The sequence below is a fragment of the Plecotus auritus genome (assembly GCF_963455305.1).
Source record: "Plecotus auritus genome assembly, chromosome: 10".
NCBI classification, from domain to species: domain Eukaryota; kingdom Metazoa; phylum Chordata; class Mammalia; order Chiroptera; family Vespertilionidae; genus Plecotus; species Plecotus auritus.
Window position 1 is genome coordinate 28,033,686 of NC_137785.1, and position 20,656 is coordinate 28,054,341.

The 20,656-nt window shown below is 46.7% G+C and overlaps 1 protein-coding gene and 1 pseudogene across 10 annotated transcripts in view; one reads left to right on the forward strand and one right to left on the reverse strand.

Annotated features, from left to right (window-relative positions):
• Positions 1-20,656, reverse strand: part of ANKRD11 (ankyrin repeat domain containing 11) — a 295,623-nt gene that overhangs the window by 154,189 nt on the left and 120,778 nt on the right. The window lies entirely within an intron of this gene.
• Positions 12,669-13,735, forward strand: LOC308235955 (calponin-2-like; annotated as a pseudogene). Its single transcript has one exon. The product of its transcript is annotated as a calponin-2-like (transcript).

The window sequence follows — 20,656 nt, forward strand, 5'->3', positions numbered from 1 at the left end:
ATTTATAGCATAAAGAGTTCCTAAACCCTGGTTGGGTAGTTCAGTTGGTTAGAGCATTGCCCCCGTGGATTTTATCCTATCAGGACACATACAAGAAGCCACCAATAAATGCATAAATAAGTAGAACAACAAATATCTCTCTCTCTCTCTCATAAAAACATTTTTTAAAATATATTTTATTTTTTTAAAGAGAAGAAAGGAGATGGATAGAGAGTTAGAAACATCGGTGAGCTGCCTCCTGCACACCCCCTACTGGGGATGTGCCTTGACCAGAATCGAACCTGGGACCCTTCAGTCCTCAGGCCGATGCTCTATCCACTGAGCCAAACTGGTTAGGGCTCAAATAAAAAATTTTTAAAGAGTTCTGAGATGATAAAGTGTGAGGACAGGGTCCAGGACAGGAGAGAGTCCAGGACCCCGCCTTCCATCACAGAGCCTGTCAAGACCTCACCTGTGACAATACCCTTTCAATCGTGTATCCCACTCCCTGAAGCCCAGCATTTCTCCCAAAGAAGTGTCGCTTTCTGGCTGTTTCCCTGGGGTAACTCCAGTTGCCCAACACAGAATTGTTCCATGTCAGGAGCACAGAGGCAGGCCTGGCCCCACCAGGTGAACTTTTCTGCTGTCTACACTCCTTTAGGAAGAGGAAATGTAGCCACCTCCAACTAAGATGTGTGAAGACGAACAGAGCATATCCAGTTGGGGAATGGGATGGGAACTGGGTACACAAGAGGCCTGTTTGCCTCGGGCTGAGGCATGACCAGGACTGTGTCCCTTTTGCTCAGCAAAGATAAGACACACTATTTCAAATTTCGCTGCCTCCTTTTGTAGACCCAGACCCAGTACTGTCCCTTGAATGTCAAAATGAAAAGGATCCAGAATTATGTAATGGGTGTGACAAGGACAAAAGCCTAAAGGAGAGGCTGCAGCACAGGCCGAGTACACTGGTTCTAAGTCATCCCAAAGCTGGCTACCAGCCCGGGACACAATCTTTCTCCTCTAGACACATATTCCGCCGGGTAGGATTCCACCTCGGACAAGATGGGGGTGGGAAAATGGGGGACTGAGAAGCAATCCTGTTGCTGAATCACTATAAAGAGCTCCCTCTCAAAAATGATCAGAAAAGGCCATGAATAAAATTATGTTTCAAGAAACTGATGACATTTTAAACAGCTAAAAATCTAAATCTAGGTTAAGAATTATTAGTCTAGTCTCTGAAACAAAAATTAAGTGGCGTGGGCAAAGGCACATTGGCTGACACAGTGGCGTACATTGTCCCAAGGAATCCAGCAAGGACCTCACACATCTCTGGACTCAGTGTATATACCTCTCAGACATCCCAGAGAGACTACAACCTAAGGCCATCCTTCTCTTCTCACTCCCTCTCTCCCATCACCAACTCTGCAGTGTTTAAAATGTTGTGGGAATGGTTTCCATGCAAGGTGCTTCAGGTGTTCCCTAAGGTCTGCATCATTCCTGAGCAATATCCTCCTGTTACAGTCCAGGGCTTTTGGAACTAACTGGGGACACAACACAGCACAAGCTTTGGGAGGGAATAGCCCCTCTCTTCCAGGCAGTTACAGAGAAGCCAGAACTGAGTTCAGAAGTCAGCAACTGGCTTTGTTTGTTTGTTTCTCCATCAGAGAAGATTGGAGAGATGATTAAAAGTGACCCAAGATGCCCTTTTGTAGGTGAATGGATCAACTGTAGAAAATCCAGATGATAGATCATTATTCAGCACACACGCGCACACACACACACACACACACACACACACACACAAAAGCTGTCAAGCCATGGAAACCAGTATGAAAAGGCTTAATACAGTAGGATTCCAACCATTAAGACATTTTGGAAAAGGCAAAACTACAGATACAGTAAAAAGATCAGTAGCTGCCAGGAATTAAAGGGAGGCGATGAATAGGTAGAACACAGAAGAGGAGTTTTAGGGCAGTGAAACTATTCTGTACAATGAAATCTTAGAAATGTACACCACCAAGAATGAACCCTAACGTAAAGTGTGGACTTTGGGTGATAATGTGTCAATATAGGTTCATTGATTGTAAAACATATACCACTCTGGTGGGGGAATGTTGATAATGGGGAAGCTTGGGGATGGGGATATGGGAAATCTTTGTACTTTTGCTCAATTTTGCTGTGAACCTAAAATTGCTCTAAAAAATTGTTTTGTTTTTTCAGTGATCCTCCTGCCAGAAAAACACAATATGCAGCAGAACAGGCTCACAGTACTTACTGGGTCAGTTCCCAGGGAGAACTGAGGTCCCAAGAGAGGGGCCCAATAAACAGAATGACTGATTTACATAACAAAGGCAATCCCTTCCCAGGTGGGGCCCCATCAGGAACAGCCTGGACAACCAGGAACGGCCTAGCTAGCACCAGGCCCTGGCCCCCCACCCAGCTGGTTGCCCAGGCACCCCACCTCATGATGCCCCTCTAATCTCCAGACCTGCTTTTCACATGGTCTCTGACCTCTTGAGGTTCACAGACAAGCTCAAGTTATCTCTGCCCACCCTCATCATAAAGCACCTGCCACCCATTGCCGGTTCGCTCAGTGGTTAGAGCGTTGACCCAGAGACCTAGGGATCATGAATTCAATTCCCAGTCAAGGGCACATACCTTGGATACAGGCTGGATCCCTGCATGTGGGAGGCAACCAATAAATGTGTCTCTCTCATATCCATGTTTCTCTCTCCCTTCCACTCTCTCTAAAAATCAATGGTGCCCTAACCGGTTTGGCTCAGTGGAAAGAGTGTTAGCCTGTGGACTGAAGGGTGCCGGGTCCAATTCCAGCAAAGGGCACATGCCTGGGTTGCAGATTTGATCCCCAGTGGGGGCCATGCAGGAGGCAGTCAATCAATGAGTCTCTCTCCCCATTGATGCTTCTATCTCTTTCCCTTTTCTTTCCTCTCTGAAATCAATAAAAAATACATTTTAAAAATAAAAATTAAAGGAAAAATATCCTCGGGGGAGGATTTAAAAAAATATTAATAATAAAGCACCTGCTAACTGTGCTGATGCCTTGTGTGCTCCCACTAAGATGGAAAAGAAACCAAAGGTGCCAAATGGACAAGGTCCCTTCTCCAGAAAATGTGAAAATTAGAACTTTATCGGACACATTATTCTCTTTACGTTGAAAAAACATTAAAAGCCACATTTTAAAGATGAATATCATGGGAAATTAATATTAAGTTTTAAAATGCAGAATATGAAATTATGTACAGCATAGTCCTTATTTTGTGAAAAGCCTAAGATTAAAAATTGTCCATTCAGATATTTAAATTTGATTGGTCGGATTGCACATTTTTTATGTTTTTATTTGTTTGTTTGTTTGTTTTTTAGAAAGAGAGAGGAAAGGAGAGGGAGAGAGAGAATGAGACAGTAACATCGATGAGACAGTAACATCCATTGGCTGTCTCATGGACATCCCCTACTAGGGATCAAGCCTGCTGCAACTCTGGCATGTGCCCTAACCAGAGATCTAACCAGCAACCACTTGGTGCATGGGACGACATTCAACCAACCGAGCCACACCGACCAGAAGGATTATACATACTTTTATTTTCTTTATATTCAACTTCATTTACTAAGTGTTATTAGTTGAATTGTATTCCCCTGAAAAGATATACTGTGATCCTTCTAACCCCCAGTATCTCAGAATGTGGCCTTATTTGGAAAAAGGGTCATTGCAGATGTAATCAAGATGAGATCATTATAGGGTGGGTCCTAACACAAATATGTCTGGTTTCCTTATAAAAAGGGGGGATATTTGGACACAGAGACGCAGGCAGGGAGACCATCATGTGAAGATGGAGGCAGAGATGGGACCGATGCTCTACAAAACAAGGAACATCAAAGATTGTCAGCAGATCAGCAGGACTGGGAGAGAGCCTGGACAGATTCTCCTCAGTGCCAGCTCTGCTGACATCTTGGTCACGGACTTCTGGCCTCCAGGACTGTGGGAAGATAAATTTCCGCTGTTTAAACTGCCCAGTGTGGGGGACTTTGTTACAGCAGCCATGACAAACTAATACACTTAAGTTTTGTTCAATGTGCATAAACTACTTCAATAATAGGAAAAGATAATTTTTCTAAAAGATACTACATAACATAACTCTTAGAATAAAGATAAGATTTCCACAGTTCATTGCAAAAAATACTACTCTTTCATCAAAAGAAAGCAATAGCCTGGCCATTATGTTTGGATACCTATACTTTATTTTAACCAGCTCTTTATAGAAAAAAAATGGGTGTTACCTTACTGATACTAGTTTGTAATTAACCACCCACATAGAGACAAATAGAGACCTACAGAAACATCCCCACTAACCTTTCAACTGAATCTTCTCTTGCCTGAGTCATGTTTAGAGTAGGCCCTGAGGCCTCAACCCCAGGATCTCTAACTGCGCACTGCCCCAGAAGGTCACCCAGGTGACTAGGACAGTAAGTAACCTTAAATGGGACCTTCACATTAATATATGCAGAGATACTATGAACTACACAATGTGAAATGTTCCTTAACGCTTCAGGTAAAACACTTCCAAAAAATTCCTTCTGGACAAGTAAAGATAACACTCCTCATGGCCTAAAATGTATGAAATACCTGACATGTGCCAACTCAGACCAGCCACAAAGCAGCTTTAAAATAATCACTGTGTGGCTAAATCCTATCTGGTCTTGATGTGACTGTCCCAAGAACTCAGAGCCTGACTGTCCCAACCAAGTCTAAGACCATGTCTCTAATGGTCTGGCTTCCTGGAGGATCTGTGTGATTTCAAGGAGCCAGGCTCAGTGAAGGATAGCCAGATCGGGAGAAGCCAATAAATCGTAATACATAGGTAAACTGAAGCCCAAAGCTCTGTGATGGTGACCCCAGTGATGGAGGCTGAAAATGCATTCCCAGCCCTGCTGGTGTGGCTCTGTGGTTGAGCGTCGACCTATAATCCAGGAGGTCTCGGTTTGATTCCTGGTCATGGCACATGTCGGGGTTGTGGGCTCAATCCCCAGTATTGGGCATACAGGAGGCAGTAGATTAGTGATTCTGTCTCATCACTGATATCTACACTAATAAAATAATAAGATGCAAATTGACCGTACCTTTGCACAACCCACCAGCCAATCAGGAGTGAGTATACAAATTAACCCAACAAAGATTGTGGGTTGATTTGCATACACAGGCACCGAGCAGACGGGGGCGGGGCGGGACACAGGTGTTCCACACTGCCCCAGCCACTCCAGGCCTCTGGGCAGCGTGGGAAGGTGGAAAGGTGGCTCCGGGCCAGAGCGAAAAGGCAGCTCCGGACAGATCTAAAAGGCGGTGCCAGCAGCCAGGGTAAGGAAGGCCCATTCTTGCACGAGTCTTCGTGAATCGGGCCTCTAGTCCTATCTAATAAAAGAGTAATATGCAAATTAACCATCACCCCGGTACACCCACAAGCCACGGCAACCAGCCACGCCCACCAGCCAATCAGGAGCGAATACGCAAATAAACCCAACAAGATGGCTACCGCAACAGAGAGCAGGAGGGAGGCTTCGGTTTCCCCGGCAATGGAGGAAGCCAAGCTTTCCACCTGCCCTTGCCGGCCTAGGCCTCCACTCAAGGCTACAAAGTTTCAATGATAGAAGATACATAAAACCAAACAGAAATGGCGGCAGCCACGGAGCTGGAAAGAGCAGGAGACTAGGGTTGCCCCCGGCAATGGAGGAAGCCAAGCTTCCCGCACGCCCTGGCTGGCCCAGGCCACCGCTTAAGGCTACAAAGTTTCAGTTATAGAAGATACATGAATCCCCCCAAAAATGGCTGCTGCCACAGAGCAAGCAGAAGGCTTGGCTCCGCTCCAGGCTACAAAGTTTCAATTGTAGAATATAAATAAACCCCATATAACAGGGCCTCCGCTTGGGTCGCCAGGGGGCATGGCCGGCCTGCAAACCACCACAGGCCCCTCGCCCAGGCCGCCCCACGCCCCAAGGGAACCCCCACCCTGATCCGGGACACCCTTCAGGGCAAACCAGCTGGCCCCCACCCGTGCACCAGGCCTCTATCCTATCTAATAAAAGAGTAATATGCAGATTGACCATCACTCCAACACACAAGATGGCTGCCCCCATGTGGTCAAAGATCCTGCCCACATGTGGACACAAGATGGCCACCACAAGATGGCCAACAGAGGAGGGCAGTTGGGAGGGACCAGGTCTCCGAGGGAGGGCAGTTGTGGGTGATCAGGCCAACAGGGGAGGGCAGTTAGGGGTGACCAAGCGGGCAGAAGAGGGAAGTTGGGGCGACCAGGCCTGCAGGGAAGGGCAGTTAGGGGTGACCCGGCTGGCAGAGGAGGGAAGTTGGGGGCGACCAGGCCTGCAGGGAAAGGGAGTTGGGAGGGACCCAGGCCTGCAGGGGAGAGCAGCTGGGGGTGACCAGGCCTACAGGGGAGGGCAGTTAGGGGTGACCAGGCCTGCAGGGGAGGGCAGTTAGGGGAAAACAGGCTGGCAGGGGAGCAGTTAGGCATCAATCAGGCTGGCAGGGGAGTGGTTAGGGGTGATCAGGCTGGCAGGCAGAAGCAGTTAGGGGCAATCAGGAAGGCAAGCAGGCGAGCATTTGGGAGCCAGCAGTCCTGGATTGTGAGAGGGGCGTCCCAGATTGGAGAGGGTGCAGGCTGGGCTGAGGGACACACCTCCCGTGCACGAATTTCGTGCACCGGGCCTTTAGTTTCTATAATAAAAGGCTAATATGCATATCAACCAGTCACTGTGACACACACTGGCCACTAGGGAGCAAACACTCAATGCAGGAGCTGCCCCCTGGTGGTCAGTGCACTCCCATAGGGGGAGCGCCCCTCAGCCACAAGCCAGGCTCACAACTGGCAAGCGCAGCGGAGGTGGTGGTAAGCTCAGCAGGCCGGGCCGAGGGCCCCTCCCCGAGTGCATGAATTTTGTGCACCAGGCCTCTGGTCATTGATATTTCTATATCTCACTCACTCTTCATTCTTCTCTAGAATCTATAAGTATATATATTTTTTATTTAATTTTTTTTAAAGCACTCCAGAAACTGACAGTCTCCAGCCCACCAATATAGAAACCAGGCAGCCTCCCTGGGAGGGATCTGGTGCATATCTATGTCACAGGGCACAGACAAAAGAGAAACTGTATGATAACAGAGCAGAAGAAGCAGAAGCCAAACCACAGCACAGGTATGACCGAAAATCAAAGATAAACAAAAAAGTTGTGGGCTGGGCATTACTGAGGGGACAAGTTGTTGTTTTTAAGATTTTTTTTAACTGATTTTTATAATGAGAAAAAAGAGGAGGGAGGGAGGGAGGGAGGGAGGGAGGGAGGGAGAGAGAGAGAGAGAGAAAGAAAGATCAATGTGTGGGGCACATACTGATTGGCTGCCTCCTACACGACCCCCACTGGGGATTAAGCCCTCAACCTGGGCATTTTCCCTGACCAAGTACTGAACCAGTAACCCCTTAGTGCCCGGGACGACACCCAACCAACTGAGCCATATGGGCCAGGGTGGGGACAAGCTTATTTAAGGGTCCCTCTAAGAAGTCCACCATCAAAATGGTGGATTATATGGGAGAAGATATTTGCCAATGATACATCTGAGAAAGGGTTAATATCCCAAATATATAAAGTACTCACACAACTCAACAAAAGGAAGACAAATAACCCAATTTAAAAATGGGCAAAGAAGGCATACAAATAGCCAAGAGACCTGAAAAAATGCTCAAAGTCACTAATCATCAGAGAAATGCAAATTAAAACCACAATGAGGTATCACCTATCACCTCACAAATGTTAGAATGGCTATCATCAATAATCAACAAACAAGTGCTGGCGAGGATGCGAAAAAAAGGGAACACTAGTTCACTGCTGGTAGGAATGCAGATTGGTGTAGCCACTATAAAAAATAGTATGGAGCCGAAACCGGTTTGGCTCAGTGGATAGAGCGTTGGCCTGCGGACTGAAGGGTCCCGGGTTCGATTCTGGTAAAGGGCATGTACTTTGGTTGCGGGCACATCCCTGGTGGGAGGTGTGCAGGAGGCAGCTGATCGATGTTTCTCTCTCATCGATGTTTCTAGCTCTCTATCCCTCTCCCTTCCTCTCTGTAAAAATATCAATTTAAAAAAAAAATAGTATGGAGTTTCCTCAAAAATTAAAAAATGGAACTTTCATTTGACCCAGTGATCCCACTTCTAGGAATATATCCTAAAAATCCCAAAACACCAATCAGAAAGAATATATGCACCCCTATGTTCATAACAGTATTATTTACAACTAGAGGCCCGGTGCATGAAATTCATTCACGGGAGGGGGGGTGTCCCTCAGCCCAGCCTGCACCCTCTCCAATCTGGGACCCCTTGAGGGATGTCCGACCGGTGGGATCGGGCATAAACGGGCAGTCGGACATCCCTCTCACAATTCAGGACTGCTGGCTCCCAACCGATCACCTGCCTCTGCCTGATTGTCCCTAACCGCTTCTGCCTGCCAGCCTGATCACCCCTTAACCATTTCACTGCCAGCCTGATCAACGCCTAACTGCTCCCTGGCTGGCCTGATTGCCCCTAACTGCCCTGCCCTGCAGGCCTGCCCCCCCCCCCAACTGCCATCCCCTGCAGGCCTGGGTCCCCCCCCACCCAACTGCCCTCCCCTGCTGGCCTGATCTCCCACAACTGCCCTCCTCTGCTGGCCCGGTCACCCCTAACTGCCCTCCCTGCTGGCCTGATTGCCCACAACTGCCCTCCCCTGCAGGCCTGGTCCCCCCCAACTGCCGTCCCCTGCTGACCTGGTCTCGCCCAACTGCCCTCCTCCGCCCACCCCCAACTGCCCTCCCCCGCCAGCCATCTTGTGGCAGCCATCTTATATCCACATGGGGGCAGCCATCTTTGGCCACATGGGGGTGGCCATCTTGTGTCTTGGAGTGACGGTCAATTTGCATATTACTCTTTTATTAGATAGGATAGCTAATATTTGGAAACATCCCAAGTGCCCATCAGTAAGTGAATGGATAAAAAAGCTGTGGGCCTGGTGTGTGGCTCAGTGGTTGAGCGCTGACCTATGAACCAGGATGTCTCCGTCTGACTCCTGGTCAGGGCAATGCCAGGGTTTTGGCCTTGATTCCCAGTGGGGGGCATGCAGGAAGCCGCCGATCAATGATTTTCTCCCATCATTGATGTTTCTATCTCTCTCTCCCTCTCCCTTTCTCTCTGAAATCAATAAAAATATTTTTTTAAAAAAGCTGTGGGACATAATGCAATACTATGCCACTGTAAAAAAAGAAGGATCTCCTACTCTTTGGGACAGCATTGATGAACCTGGAGACTCTTATGCTAAGTGAAATAAAGTGCATCTGAGAAAGACAAACATCACATGATCTCACTTATTTGTAGAATCTAATGAATTAAATGAACTGACCAACAAAATAAGACCCAAAGCATGGAGAAACAGAACAGACCTCAATGTGGGGATGGGGGGACAAGGAGAGAGAAACCAAAGAACTTATATACTTATATTCATAGCCCAAGAACACAGACAATAGGGTAGTGAAGACCTGGGGGTGGGTAGTGGCTAGGGGGGAGGAGGGATTTGGGAGATACCTGTAATACTGTCAACAATAAAAAAGTACATATTTTTAAAAAAGAAGTCAACAGTCTAGCACAATGCCATACACACCTCTTGGGCAAGAGGCTACCAACAACCCCTGGAGGCTTGAGTGCGGGAGCCAGGGGCCAAGTGTGGGAGCCAGGTGTCTTTTCAGACACCTCTGCCCAAGCACTGAGTCCTGAGTAAAAAAGCCTCTGACACTACCAACCTCCATAACTAAAGAAAATGGAACTGTGGGAAGGGAACCAAAGACAAGGAAAACACTGACTTCACTGAAAAATGTAGAAACCGTTTTTGGCTCCCATGTAAAACTTTTTATTTTAAAGGATTACTAGCAAGAAAATGTTTTGTTCTGCTTGTATCCTTCAGAAAATTCAGGATATTTTCAAGGGTCTGGGGCAAAAGAGAAGAAAATGAAGAGTAGTCCTACAAGATGCCAACAAGCAATTCTAAAGCCAATGTGACCCACCCTGGGGTCATGCCCCTCCCAGGAGAGGTTCTGAGCATGAGATACTGACCATTACCAGAGACTTCACCCCAGAGAGGTGTGATTTTAAGAGTGCCGAAGCCAATTCCATGCTCTCCTCTTCCAACCTCACAGGGTTGTTCTGAGGATCCAAGATTCATGTACCCACATGGATGGAGATTTGGTTTTCAAAATACTCCCCAACAAGAGGGCACTATCTAAATACACATGCTGACTTCTGATTGACCTTCTTTTCTCTGGAATGGGTAATGTGGACACATTAGCAATAGAGTGGTAACCACAGATCATAAGTGAACTTTGTTGTTTTAAGTAAACCTAAAATCAAACTTCAAAAAAGAAACACCTGTTAGTCTCTCCTGTCTGTACCCCACCACAGGATCATAGTCAAGACCACAGCCCAAGGTCACTCTCACATGCTCTCCTGTACAACCACCCACTGATTAATCTGGAGACTGCTGAGGCAAAGGGGGAGGAAAACCTTAAAATGTCTCCCTTTTAATATTTCTCTATGGTTATTTCTAAGTGGTTTTCAGAGTAGTTTTCCCCCCAGAATCTGTTATCTCAAACAATTTTCACTGCTTTATAATAGAGCAGAGGCCCAGTGCACGGATTTATGCACTGGTGGGGGGTGTGGCCTGCGGGGATCGGCCTACTGTGTGAGTGCTGCTCATCGAGTTCAGCCAAGCAGCTGTGGACCCACCCTCTGAGATATAATGGCAGAGGCACATGCTTCATACCACTAGAGCAGTGGTCGGCAAACTCATTCCTCAACAGAGCCAAATATCAACAGTACAACGACTGAAATTTCTTTTGAGAGCCACATTTTTTAAACTTAAACTTCTTCTAACGCCACTTCTTCAAAATAGACTCGCCCAGGCCGTGGTATTTTGTGGAAGAGCCACACTCAAGGGACCAAAGAGCCGTATGTGGCTCGCGAGCCGCAGTTTGCCGACCACTGCACTAGAGCATAGCCTCACCAACACTACACACAGGGGAGGGTGGACCCAATCAAAAACCACCCAATGTGCTTCTGAACTTATAGGCTGTCCTGCAGGAGAAACAAAAGTCTGCAGCCCTCAGAAGGGCATGAGATACAAAGGCACCACCATGAGCCATGGAAACAGGACAGCTGTAGTGAAGAAATCAGATGAGCCCTTGGTGCTTAAGGTCTTAGAGGAGAGGGGGACACAGAAAACAGAAAAGGGCAGCATAGGGGCAAGAGAGCAGATGTGGCATCTGCAGGGATGACTTCTTCAAAGAAGCTAGGCCTAAGTGCCTTCCCAAAGCTTACAGCACTAGCACCAGGCTACTGAGGATGCAGTGTGCTATGTAGAGAGGCAGAAGCAAAATGCAAAAGAGGAGAGGTGGGAGACTCTGAAACCCACAGCCCACGGGAGAACATGAAAGAAAAGGGCAACGAAGGGAACCCTGAGAAACATCAGCACATTAAAAAAAGGAGGAGGAGCCAAAACCGGTTTGGCTCAGTGGATAGAGCGTCGGCCTGCGGACTGAAAGGTCCCGGGTTCGATTCCGGTCAAGGGCATGTGCCTTGGTTGCGGGCACATCCTCAGTGGGAGGTGTGCAGGAGGCAGCTGATCGATGTTTCTGGCTCTCTATCCCTCTCCCTTCCTCTCTGTGAAATACCAATAAAATATATTAAAAAAAAAAAAAAGGAGGAGGAAAACTAAATAGAGCAGATGGCAGAAACTAATAAAAAATATAATATGGTCACAGAGATTTGAAGAAAGAGAGCAAGAATGAAGCTCAGGAAACCCAGCAGAGCTAACGACTGCAGGGTGTGTTTTCCACAGGCCATTGTCCTAACCCCAAGGGCAAAGTCACCCAGCTCACCAGTGTTAGGGCCACTGGAAAATACATGTAGAGTAAGAAATTAACTCCTTTGTTCAAACAATAAAACTCCATCTTCCATTTAACTTGGGGGAAAAAAAGGCTCAAACTGATAAATTATTGGGTCAAGAATGAGGATGCCGATAACTATGTGGGAAGTCATGGCTACAGATTCAAGCAGTGGTGCTGCTTTCTCTAAAGTCAATCCCGGACAGGGAGCCACTGGTATATGTGTGACCACAGACGAGGAAAGGGAAGAGGCCACAGCCACAGCTGGCAGGACTCTGAGGGTGTTGCACTATTTGAAGAATACTGGTGTACACAGTCAGTCACCAAACCAATGTTGAGTGAGTTACCAGCTGAGACACTCATACCTTCTCCCTTAGAATCCCTTTTGACCAACACCACAGGGCTTTACTGAGTTTGTCCTGTGGCAGCAAGCTCTGGCAAGGCCAGAGGAGACTAGGCCCTCAGGACATAGACTGTATTATATAAATGAAACAAACCACTAACTCAGCAAGCCTTTCATGTTTATGTTTACTTAAGTCTCAGGCTGTCATATAAACAGACAAGAGGAAAAATAGTGTAAAAAGGTCAGCTATGTAGGTAAGCCATCTGACTGGGCAGAAAAGGCCAGGATCAGGAGCTAGTTCCCTGGAAAACAGAGAAGGAAAGGATGGCAGGTCAGAGGCCTTTAGAAAATAGGCTATGCCAAATGAATAAACTCCTAGAAATATACAATCCTCCGAGACTAAATCAAAACATAGAAAATCTAAACAGGCCAATTACAATAAAAGAAATCAAAGCAGTAACCAAAAAACTCCCAATAGGCACCCAGCTGGCCATCCATGCCGCCGTCACCACCAGCTCCACACAGTTTAACAAGGGGCCCTTGGCTTTCGGCCAAGGTCAAGAATCGACACCTGTCCAAATATGACCTTCAAAAGGAGGCAGAATTCCACAGCTGGATCAAAGGACTCATGGGCCTATCAGTCCTGACTTCCAGAAAGGTATGAAGGATAGAATTATACTGTGAATACTCGTGAATAAGCTGCAGCCAGGCTATCTCCCCAATATAACCACTCCATGCAAAACTGGCACCATCTAGAAAACCACTCCAACTTCATCAAGGCCATGGTCAGTTACGACATAAACTCCGTGGTCCTGTTCGAAGCCAATAACCTATTTGAGAGTGGAAAATGACACAGGTGCAGGTCTCTCTTCTGGCTCTAGCAGGAAAAGCCAAGACAAAGGGGCTGCAGAGTAGTGTGAACATTGGCATCAAGTACTCAAAGAAGCAGGAGCAGAATTACAGTAACACCACCATGAAGGCAGACCAGTGCGTCATCAGGCTCCAAATGAGCACCAACAAGAGTGCTAGCCAGTCAGGCATGACAGCATATGGCATGAGAAGGCATCTGTACAACCCCAAGAACCATATCCTGCCATCCATGCACCACTCAACAATCAGCCTGTAAATGGGTACCAACAAATATGCCAGGCAGGTGAGCATGACAGCTCCCGGGACCAGGGCAACACATCTATGATACCAAGCGAGTGACCAACAAGTGTGACAACTCCTCCATGTCTCTGCAGATGGGCTACATGCAAGGAGCCAACCAGATTGACCAGTCTTTGGCCTGGGCTGGCAGTTATACAACCCCAAGTAGTGCCCACAAGGCCCAGGGGCTGACTGGGTTCCATGGTCAACTGGCAACTGCCCAAGTCCATGGAAGGTCCTGGAGTACCCCCTCCTATTACCAAGAGGAGGCAGGCTACTGAGCCCCCCTTGTAGGTGTCACCCCACATCATTGCCCCATCTGAAATTTCAGGGCTTTCAGAATTTTCGTTCTGTTTTTCTTTATGTTCAAGTGCTTTCCAGCTGAGGGTCTGTAAAGGCCAGGACCAGATGCATATAGTGCGGAAGTCCCTGCCAAAGCATATCCAAGTAGCAAATTTCCCAGCAGGCTTTGGGACAAGCTGGGGGGCGGGGGAATGACACCTGTACACGGAGGGAAACTGGCCCCATATGGCTTCCAGTTGCTTCTGCCACTCTACCCTTTTCTCTGCTGATCACTTTGTGGTTTCTGTACCCACAGAGCATTCAGCAGTTTTAACAAAACAAAAGTCATTTTATATTTTTTCAGGGGAATAGGATGTGGATTGTGGAGGGGGTTGCTGGGAAGGAAGTCCCCCAGGAGAGGGCCAAGCCATAGTCCCCAGATATTTTAGGCATCATGAGAGACTGCATTTCCTCAGGACCCTCCCAAGGACCCAGTGAGGAAACTGAGGCCCAGAAAGGACAATGGAGTTCTGAGTGGTTGATGCAAAACCAGACCCCCACTTCCATATTTGTTCCCTCTCCATCAGCCAAGTATTGCACAGGGACCCCGTACCAGGAGGCACTCCATGGGACCAGGAGATAATGTGAAATACCAATGGTGGATCTAAGGCAATAAAAACTAGAAAACCAAGACGGCCATGTAGGTAAACACCTGTACTCACAGCCTCCCACAATCACATCAAAATTACAAGTAAAATACAGAACCACCACCATTCAGAAACACCTGAAAGTTGGCTGAATGGAAGTCCTACAACTAGAGAAGTAAAGAAGAAAACATACTTAGACTGGTAGGAGGGGCGGAGGCATAAAATGGGCTGGTCCGACACCTAAGGGTGGCATGTTGTTTCCTTTTCCCATTGGGAAGAATGTCTCAGATGTGGAGGCCCCTCGTGAGGAGCTAGGGGTACCAGGCCCACACCAAAACCCCAGCACAGGGTTCCAGAGCTGGGAAGAGAAGTCCCCGTAACTTCAGGCTGTAAAATACCAGAGGGATTGTGGTTGAGTAACACAGAGGCTGCTGGAGACCCAGGCAGTTCCTCATAAAGGGCCCACAAACAACTTACACGAACTTGCTCCCTCTGGCTCAGGGGGATGGATCCAGGGACATATAGGGAGGAACTGGAATGTCTGGCATCGAGGGTGGCTTTATCGCAAACAGAGGTGCTCACATGGGTCACTGTTTCTATGCTGAAACCTCCCCATCACAGAGCTGACTTACAGCCATACCTGAGTTTCCATCAGCCTGGCCCACACTGTGCACTCAGCTCTGGTGATTCCCTGAGACCCTGCCTCATCTAATTTGCAGGCCCACCCAAACTATTTGCAGGAGCTTTTCCTTATGAATGGCCTGTCCTGGCTGAAGCTTCAGACTTTCCTAAAATTTCTCAAACAAGCATCAGCTGGTTTCAGCAGGCCTCAAAACTATCAATAAGAGGCCAAAGACAGCTTGGCCTCACATGGGCACTTCCATGCCCAACACAAGGAGCAGCCATCTGCAGATAGCTCTGTAGCTCCTGCCAGGTGGCCTCAGGCAGTAGCTGACTGTGCACCACCCACCAGGAGGCCCCAGAGCCAATGCACCCAATAGACAGCACCAGACCATAACAACTTGCAACTTTACACATCCACCAGCAACACACTCAAAGTAAGCACTGAAGCAAGTCCTACTCCATAGGGGTGTCTCCTACACAGCAGCTCTTTCATGGTAGTTGCAGCTGGTACTCACAGCCAATTGGCATGGAGGTCAATTCCTCCCAGTGACACCAACAGCAATCAAGGTTCAATTAAAAGACTGTGGACACAGCCCACACGGGGCACACTTAGGAGTGCTCAGCTCGGGTGACTGGAGAGGCTGAGCCACTGGGCCCTAAAGGACATCTACTACACAAGGCCACTTCACCAATTCCAGCAGCTCTACCTAATACATAAAAACAAACACAGGGAAGCAGCCAAAATGCAGAGAAAAAGAAATGTGTCATAAATGAAAGAACAAAACAAATCTCCAGAAAAAGAACTAAATGAAATGGAAATAAGCAAACTACTGGACACAGAGTTCAAAACAATGGTTATAAGGTTGCTCAAGGATCTTAATGAGAGTTTCAAGGGAATTAATGGGAGCTTCAGTGGACTTAGTAAGACTTTCAAGGATCTTAGTGAGAACATCAAAGACATGAAAAAGGACCAGTCAGAAATTAAGCATATACTAACTGAAATAAAGAATAATTTACAGGGATTCAACAGTAGAGTAGAGGATTCCAAGAATCAAATCAACAATTTGGAATATGAGGAAGCAAAAAACACCCAATAAGAAGAGCAAAAAGAAAAAAGAATCCAAAAATATGAAGACAGCGTAAGGAGCCTCTATCAACTTCAAGCATACCAACATTCGCATTATGGAGGTAGCAGAGGGACAAGAGAAAGAGCAAGATATTGAAAACCTGTTTGAAGAAATAATGACAGAAAACTTCCCCTGTCTAGTGAAAGAAATAGACTTACAAGTCCAGGAAGCCCAGAGTCCCAACAAGAGGTACCCAAAGAGGTCCACACCAAGACACAACTTAATTAAAACGCCAAGGATAAAAGACAAAGAGAGAATCTTAAAAGCAGCAAGAGAAAAGAAGGAGGAGGAGGAAAGGAGAAGGAGATCAAAATTATAAATGATAGCCCTAGCCGGCTTGGCTCAGTGGATAGAGCATCAGCCTGCGGACTGAAGGGTCCCAGGTTCGATTCCGGCCAAGGGCACATGCCTGGGTTGCGGGCTCGATCCCCAGTAGGGGGTGTGCAGGAGGCAGCCGATCAATTAGTCTCTGTCATCATTGATGTTTCTATCTCTCTCTCCTTCTCTCTTCCTCTCTGAAATCAATAAATATATTAAAAAAGAATATGAATGATAAAATGGCAATAAATACATATGCATCAACCACTGAATATAAAAATCAAAATAAATGAATAAGGAATCTAATGAACAAAATAAGCTGATAAATAAAATAGAACCAGAGGCATGGAAAGATGGAACAGACTGACATACCTCAGAGGGAAAGGGGAGAGGGTGGGAAGAGATTACCTAAAGAACATATATGCATATATGCATTACCTATGGACACAGACCCTATGGTGAAGGCTTGGGATGGGGCAGGAACTGGGTGGAGGGGGGGCAATAGGGATAAGCAAGGGGAACATCTGTAATAATCTCAACTATAAAGGTTTTTTTTAAAAAAGGCAATAATGATCTCTTGGGAGGGGTGAGAAGTTAGAGTGATGGGGGGAACGAACGCCAAACAAATAAAAGTCCTGGACCAGATAGCTTCACAGGTAAATTTTACCAAAAAGTCAAAGAAAAATTAACACCTATCTTTCTCACACAACAGTGGAACCTTGTTTCTCAAATATCTCCTGTCTCAAACAATTCCCTTCCCAACCTGACAACCCTTTCATCATGGTGATACTAGTATAATCAGTCAAGCATCTCTCAGGTGACAAACAAAGGAGAGAATGCAAGAATATGAGTCACTTCAACACTGTTAAAATCTCAGGAGACTGTGCTGTGTTTTGCTTTTGTTGCTGCTTATACTTATTGTTAATTTTCATTTTTTTCACTGTATCTTTTCATTTTTGTTAAATTTTCACTTACATTTCATGTCCTTTTTGTTTTTAAAGTGTTTATCTATAGATTAAACAGTACAATAAACATGTACTGTGTAAGAAAGGTTAAAACAGAATCATTTGGGGTCTGGAATGGACTAATTCAATTTACATTATTTCGAATGGGAAAAAAATGATTTGTTTCCAAACAGCCTTCCGGAACAAACTAAGTTCGAGAAATGATGTTCCACTGTATTCCCAAAAAATTCAAGGGGAGGGAAGACTCCCAAGCTCATTTTACAAGGCCAGCATTATCATAATTCCAAAACCAGATGAAGACTCTACAAAGAAAAAAAATTATAAGCCAATATATTTTATGAACACAGATGCAAAAATCTTCAACAAAACATTAGCAAACCTAATTCAGCAATACATTAAAAATATCATACACATGATTAACTGAGATTTATTCCTGGGATGCAAAATTGGTTCAATATCTGCAAATCAATTAATGTGATATAAACAAAATGAAGGATAATTTAATATGGCCCTAGCCAAGTGGCTCAGATGGTTGGAGCATAATCCTGTACACCGAAAGGTTGCGGGTTCAATTCCCGATCAGGGCACACACCTTGGGTGTGCTTTCTATCCCCATCTCTTTCTCTCTTTCTCTCTCTCTCTCTCTCTCTCTCTCTCTCTCTCTCTCTCTCTCTCTCTCTCTCTCTCTCTCTCCCTCTCTCTCAATAAACATATCCTAGGATGAGGATTTTAAAAAATCATATGATAATGTCAGTAGATGCAGAAAATGCATTCAACAAAATCCAGCACCCATTTACAATAAAAACTGTCAACATAATAGACAGGATTGTCCACTTTAACCACTCTTATTTAACACAGTATTGGAAATCCTAGCAACACAATCAGACAAGAAGAAAAAATAAAAGGCACCCAAATTGGAAAGGAAGAAGTAAAACTGTCATTATTTGCAGATAGCAGGGGTCCTCAAACTTTTTAAACAGGGGGCCAGTTCACTGTCCCTCAGACCGTTGGAGGGCCGGACTATAGTTTTAAAAAAAAAACTATGAACAAATTCCTATGCACACTGCGGGCCCGGGACGAGTCGGCTGCTAAGCAGGACAGGCAGCGGCACCCGGGCTGGATAAATGTCCTTGGCGGGCCGTGTGTGGCCCTCGGGCCGTAGTTTGAGGACGCCTGATATATAGAAAACAGTAAAAATCCCACCAAAAAATTACTAGAACTGATAAATAAATTCAGTACAGCAGTGGAATACAAAATAAATATACAGAAATTGGTTGCATTTTTATACATTAACTTAGTGGCCCGGTGCATGGATTTGTGCACATTGAAAGGAATTCGAAGAAATATTTTAATATTGCTATTCGCCCTTGCTCTATAATAGAAGTGTCAGAGATGAAAGAAAATTAGTAAAATGTATATGAAAACCTTCCTCCTGTCAGAGTCTGGGGCTCACCACGGGACCCAGAGACAACTCCCCGCCCACCCACATGCACCTCAAAATTGCGTGAGACCCAGACCCGGCCACACCACCTGCCCATTGGGCTAGATCCAGACCCAGCCAGTCCCACCCTTGTCAAGCCCTGCCAGGCAGGGGGCGTAGCCTCAGGTCCCCTGGCCCCGGGCCAGGATGGGGGCGTGGCCTGAGGTCCCCCAGCCCAGACTGGGGCGAGGGGCATGCCTTGAGGTCCTCTGTCAAGTCCCGCCAGGTGGGGGACATGGCCTGTGATCCCCTGTAAAGCACCGCTGGGTCGGGGGCATGGCCTGAGGTCCCCCGTCAAGCCGGGCCGGGGTGGGGGGGAGGGGGTTACAGCCTCAGGTCCCTCCGCCCAGCACCAGGAGGGGCGTACAGCCAAGCCCCACCGGCAGGGGGGTCACAGCCTCAGGTCCCCCGTCAAGCCCCGCTGGGCGGGGGCGCAGCCGGAGTTCTCCTGACCCAGCACTGGGGGTGCACCTTGAGGTCCCCTGTCAAGCCCCGCTGGGTGGGGGACATGGCCTGAAGTCCCCTGTCAAGCCCAGCCAGGCAGGGGGGTGAAGCCTCAGGTCCCCTGGCCCGATGCTGGGGCAGGGGGAGCAGCCTGAGGTCCCCTAGCCCAGCACCAGGACAGGAAGTGCACCTTGAGGTCCCCCGACAAGCCCTGACAGGTGGGAGGCGTGGCCTGAGGTCCCTGTCAAGCCCTACGGGGGGTGGGGGGGGTGGGGGGGGGGAGCCTCAGGTCCCTGCTGATTGCTCGTTAAGGTTCCTTAAGGGAACTTGGCCTCAGCTGTGGGTGCAGCCATCTTTGTGATGGAGTGATGGTCAATTAGCATATTCCCCCTTTATTATATAGTATAGTTTGACACTATAGATCAATGAAACAGAATAGAGCCCAGAAATAAACCCACATCTATATTGGCAATTAATATATGATAAAGAAGTCAAGAACATACAAAGGGATATAGACAATATACTCAATAAATGGTGTTGGGAAAATTGAACAGATACATGCAAAGAAATGAAACTAGACCACTTTCATACATCATAAACAAGGATAAACTCAATTAAAGACTTAACTGTAAGACTCGAAATCACAAAACTCCTAGAAGAAAACATAGGCAATACACTCTGACATTTCTCTTAGAGATTTTTTTTTTCCTGATATATCTCTTCGGGCACAGGAAACCAAAGGAAAAATAAGCAAATGGGACTACATCAAACTAAAAAGTTTTTGCACAGCAAAGGAAACCATCAACAAAACAAAGAACAACCTATTAAATGGAAGAAGATATTCACTAATGATACTAATGAATGATACATTCAATAAGAAGTTAACAGCCGAAACCGGTTTGGCTCAGTGGATAGAGCGTCGGCCTGCGGACTGAAGGGTCCCGGGTTCGATTCCGGTCAAGGGCATGTACCTTGGTTGCGGGCACATCCCCAGTGGGAGGTGTGCAGGAGGCAGCTGATCGATGTTTCTCTCTCATCGATGTTTCTAACTCTCTATCCCTCTCCCTTCCTCTCTGTAAAATATCAATAAAATATATTTTTAAAAAAAGGAAGAAGTTAATATACAAAACTGTAATGACCTCATACAAATCAACACAAAAGAAACAAACAATCCAATTTAAAAATGGGCAGCCCTGGATGGTGTTGTTCAATGGTTAGAGTTTCAGCCTGTGCACCAAAGGTGAGGGTTAAATTCCTGGTCAAGGGCATGTACCTGGGTTGCGGGTTTGCTCCTCGACCCTAGCCAGGGTGTGTG